This window comes from Bombus bifarius, unplaced genomic scaffold (genome assembly GCF_011952205.1).
Source record: "Bombus bifarius isolate JDL3187 unplaced genomic scaffold, Bbif_JDL3187 scf7180000009825, whole genome shotgun sequence".
In the NCBI taxonomy this organism is placed as follows: domain Eukaryota; kingdom Metazoa; phylum Arthropoda; class Insecta; order Hymenoptera; family Apidae; genus Bombus; species Bombus bifarius.
The window spans coordinates 136,863-142,862 of NW_022885359.1; positions in this window are offsets into that span (position 1 = coordinate 136,863).

Consider the following 6,000-nt stretch of genomic DNA (forward strand, 5'->3'; position numbering starts at 1 on the left):
GATACTACCTGGTTATGGTGGATAATAACAATTGCTTGTGAAGCGATGAGAAGTCTCGTGTATAGTGGCTTACGTTGGATTACATCGGAGATGTTTGTTCGATGGTTTTATCCTATAAAGCATTATAATATATTTGTATCGAATAACACGAAAAATTCGAGGCATGTAATCGTATTAGAAAACTTTAGAATATGAGATCATCAAGCAAACAACTCCCATAAAGTCCAACCGAAATAATAAATACTCGCTTGAGATTTTTGTAAGAGAGTGTTTGATGCTTACTTGAGTTGATTGAAGATAACTTTCGATAGAGATCGAGAGTCTCCTTTGCGACGCGCTATGTTTTGAATGTTTTGAATATTTAAGTATCTTGAAACTTTTGGGGATTTTTAACGCTTTGGAAGTTTCTGGGATATTTAATACCGTACAAGTTTCGAGGGCTTTTAATACTTTGACACGATCTCACTTCGCTAATTTTTTTAGCAACAGCAACAGTTTCGTTTGGGCATATTTGAAGCTCTTTAAGCATTCTGAAAATTCGTGACGTTTGTGACACTTCGAAGCAATTTGTCGAATATTACGAAACTGACAATTTTATTTGAATCGTATCGATACTTGTCTTTTCACATAGAATCTCTCACTTGCCGATTATATCGTTATTACTGGGATACGTAGCTTACTGTGTTCTTATTATTGAAAAGCAAAAGAACACTATCTACTGCAAAAATCTGACCTTACTATTTAGCCAACCCAATATTATCAACCCAAATTCGGAAAATCTGAAAATCATATCAAGACTCTTATTTGACATTAGCTCGTTACTCATTGGAAAGAAAGAGGACTCGAAGCAACCAAGGAATGTGAACATACAGAAGAGTTCCAGAAGCTCATTTTCAATTTCGAGATCACGGATCTCATTTAATCTGTCTCACGTTCCACTGGAACTACGACGACCAACGATCTCCTTGGGACAGATCGGACTGTCCTATTCAAATCGGCCGTCAACTCCGGAAATTCATAGCACGTACGTTCGAGTATTGCTTCACGGATAATTGTTCCGGTGTCGGCGACGCGAGTCACTATCGATTGCACGCCAAGGAATTAAATATACAGATCGGACGATTAATCAAGTCACGTAGGAGCACCAAGATGATAATCTGTAATAGAACGCGCATCAGATACCCCGATTTCATCCCTTTATTTGATCAGTAGAGTCAAATCGTCGATTGCCCATAACGCGAATCGGAAAACTGCCATTGTGTAGATTGAATTTTTAATGGGACACGGTTATTCGTTCTGTGACAAATATCGAAATATTTCGATTATTCCAAGATTTCCCGTTTCTCTTTCGGATGTTGTATATTTATATAGTGGCTCATGAAAACATCCGGACACTTACCATACAATTTTTTGGAATTTCGTTAGCGCCATAACGAGACACGACTATCGTGATTATAACAGTTAAATGTGAAACAGTGTCCGAAAGCGTGTAGCGAAGTTACAAGATATTTATTGCAAACATATCCTTGTATTTAATGAAAAATTAATACACGCGAACAGTCTTGAGCATACAATTAGTGCGAAAGATGGTCTCGCTAAATATTTTGGCTTTTTAATATAGCGAAAAATTAGGTGTTCGAATACTTTGGCGATATGCGCGATATGTTGGTAGATGTATTTCCAATAATATCTTGTAATTTCCATATATATTTTCAGCTCCGTTTCGATATAATTACGATAGTCATCTCTCGTTTCATATACTGTATGTATAAAAGTAGATCATTTTATACATGGCTTTAAAGCTAAGAATTTTCTCTTGCGTATAATATTTTAATTTTTAACTTTTTGACGAGAGATATCGTTAAACAGTGAAAACTCAATGAGATCGTGATTATAATTACGCAGACTCAACTGAAAGTTCGCCTGGAATATCGTGCTGGTAGGTACTTGCACCACTTTGTCATGCAGGTATCTAACGGCCACTGAACGAAGCTAATTGAAAAATTCTCTCACGCTGCAGTCTTTTGAAAGAAATGGCATTAACCATCTTTCCCTTCATGGAATTTCGAAAAAAAAGAAAAATAAATGAGCCAGGGGGATAGATGTGGAAGACTCTTAGGGGAGGGAATCTTGGCCAGCTTCAAGCGGCGAGTAACTGGGTTAAATCGTAGAATACGTCGCTGTTCGTGGATCCATGCGATTAATGAGCTCGTTTCTGAAATTTTTTGGATGTCGTTAAGTCTATAAATATAGTTTTATTTGCTTATACGTGCACTGCTGTTATTTATATGAATTTATATTTCTGAATTACTGAAGAAATGGATCTTAGATACAGATTTGTATCACAAGTGCATAAACATCCACAGTCTAGTTATAATATTTAGAGAGTGAAACAAATCTCTATTTAGTGGGATAAAATTCCATTTTTTTAATTTTGCTCATAGAAATAGGAATTTATATAGGTACATAAACATCCATAAACTAATTATAATGAACATTTTTCTTCAGATATTTTGCATATCTTATATATCTAAATTTTTTAGTGTTTCTGGAGATTTTAAATCGCGCGTACTTCGTATTGCAAAGAATATAAAAGGAATTAAAGCGATTAGGAAGGAAGTTGATTATTGAATGAGAATAGACTTTCGTGAACGTAAGTCTTGAGAAGATTTGGTAAATCTTTGTAATCTTCAAGCACATTCTTAGTATCATAATATTTCGCGGATCTTTCATCTGAATATTTGAGCTTTGAATGGTATTCGTGGTTTTCGGTACAGATAAATTCGTAAATTCAGATTGATTTTGTAAAATAAATTTGTAAATAGTTAGAGTTAAGATTGTTAATTTTTTTTCAAACGACAACTAAAAGGACAAGTTATACATCATGTTTTTCGTTTCTCAAATTCAGTAACTTTAAACTTACATATAGTATACACCAACATGTTCATATTTTCTACATTTTATATTAAATTCAAATAATTCTTTGTAACAATTATTTTCAAACTTTATATCAAGTTAAAAGATGCAATCAATATTGTTTCCTAATAAGTTCAATAATGTTTCTTCATGAGCGGATCGTAGAAGCTCAGTAATATCAAAAGAAAAAGTCGAGATTTATTTACAATCATATCGTAAGAGTCTTTCCTCGATACAATAGAAACGATAACCCCTCACGATAAAACGAACAGAATGTTTTCCAAAATACAATAAAAGTATGTATAATATAAGTATATGAATATATCTATAAACTATAAAAGATAAGGAAATAAAAATGGAAACAGATAAAACTTACCAAAAAATACATCATCCAACGTGATGCAGCAACACTCGTCAGCCCAACAAAAGAATTATTCTCACAGTCTATATTTTATTCCCTTACCTCTCTTCTTTATTCATTATCCACATGCAAAACACCTTGCACCAAGGTGTGAAACATGGAAAATAGAAAACACTATTCTACGAGCACGCGAAGACGAAGGTGAATAGAATAAGCCGGCTTTCCGTAGTAGGCAACCTTTCCTGGAATATCGATTAAACATCGATTAATATTCATCACCGTGGAGAATTATTCGTTGTGTGGGGATAGCCCGTATTGAATTTAAAATCAACGATTATAAATTAAGTCGTTTCCCGTTTGCTGCTGCCAGGACTCTTGTATGCTCTCGCGCGTTCCACCATCGATTCGATATACACTAACCCTCAAAAGTATCTGAATATTTGCTTATTTTTAACAAGATGTACTTTGATTACGATTAAATCAAACTTCAATGATTTTATTCCTTATAACCATCCCCACTATTTGTAACAGAATATTATAATCGAATTAAACTGATTTTTTTATATTTATTTATATAAAATTGGCGTCTGTTGTTGTCAAGCCTTATAGAATAGAATATTTATAAATGAAGTGAGTTAGTAATATACATACACACACATATATATATCTATTATATATACAATATATTGTAGTAGTGTAATATGCATATAGAGTACTAAACAGTAAAACTTGTATCTAATAATTCCCAAAAAGTAGTTAGCGTGGCTTCTAATTACTTATTCATTATTAATTTATGCACGTTGATAAAATTCAGATATTGCTATTACAAATTGATCACAGTATTCAGGTACTTATGAGTAATAGTGTACAGTGTATCGTGTCATGTTCTAGAATAAAGGAATAAAAAAAGAGGGGAAAAACAACAAATCGATACGATTCTGTAAAAAAAAAAAAACCGTGAAAAGGCACGAGTATCGCGCGAAAGCAAGAAATGGGAAATTTAATAAAGTCGTTGTGCAAATAAAACTTATTGGTCCGCTCGATGGTAAATCCCATCGGTGTTGCTTTGTTCCACAAAATTGATCTTTCTCTTTACATTTTCCGAAAGACATATGTTTGAAGAATTCCTTAACGCAAGAGACGGCGTGTTGGATTTTAATACAGTAAATTTTATATACTTGAGTATGTACATTTGCAAAGTTGACGAAAACAAAACAGTTTTCATTGAACAGTATCAAACGTGTGATGTGTGTCGTACATTTCAACATATGTTTCAAGCTTAAAATTACTTAACACAGATAGTATTAAAAAAATGATATTTAAACAACAAATACAACTATATATAATTACATAAGTACAACTAAATATGAAATGAAGACTCTTCACTATTCTACCCTCGTTCCGCTCATCAAGTATTCATACTCTGAATTCCTTCGCCCGAGAGTCTCTCAAAATATCATCATAGTATCCGAAAACTCATACCCACGAAGAGCGCCATTAATTATTTCACATAATTGAACTTGTAACACAGAAGACTCTTTCTATAAATTTTAATATACATATACAACCTGAAACATCTTCAAACCTAACTTATACAAGAAACTGTAACTAATATAAGTATTATCAACACGATTCTTACTATTAAAACGAGGTAGAAAATACTTTATGCTTATCTCATTACGCAGAATATACAAACTTATCGCGTCGGAAGTCTCCAAAGACATAATACATGATGTAGATCTCCGAAGTAACGAACAATGAGCGCAGCAAGTGGATGTTAAGCACATGAATGTTTTACGAGTTGATACCTGTAATCATGGTTGCTCGCTTATTATCATATTGTTCTTTAAATTATTTCGATGGCAATGGTTGGTTCGCATGGTAAAGCGAGGGACACATAATAAACTGTATTCGTAATATCACGTTATAACGAGACAGGATACGAAAGTAAATCGTCGCCTCCCTTCGAAAGGACAATACCGGCTGAAATTAATAATTAATTAATGGATCTCGGTGGAAATGGTAATTAGGGTCATAAAACGATCATTGATGACCCCAGCCTGCAATTGAACTCGATACAATGCCATTGGGAAACGCGAAAATGGACATAAAACGGTTTCGAAGCTGACGGAATTTAAGTTTTTGTATTACTATCAATCTTTGTTGTATTAGGTGTAAAAAGGAATTTTGCACTCTTAGTTTTGTTGTACGATCTACTATAGCAAGGACTTTTAATCATATCACGCGTGCTATAGTATATTCATCATACAAAATTTTATTTTTAATATTATCGTGTACGATCGTCTGAATTCTGAGTAAGATTATGGGTACAGCGAATATGTGCCCTGACGAATACATCAAACCAGTCGAATAGATTCTTATGAGTAATATTCTTATAAGTACGTATTTCAGACTTTAGATATTTTATTCTTCAGAATGAGTCTACTGTAAACATAGTTTAACTATGCTTAGGATCATATAACAGTAGCCTAATTAAGTTTGTAGTCTTAAATTCTTAAATATCACATATATTTTTCATGGTGGTACTAAAATTCGGTAATTTAAAAATTTTTTGAAAAATAAAAATTTGTTAATCTTCCTTCGAATTCTTTTAAAATTCTTGCGCTAATTGTTGATATTCACAATGAACGAGAATAAGATTTAACAGCGTATGAATTAAAATGAAATTGCACAGTGATGTAGTGGGATTTGACTATAGTAAA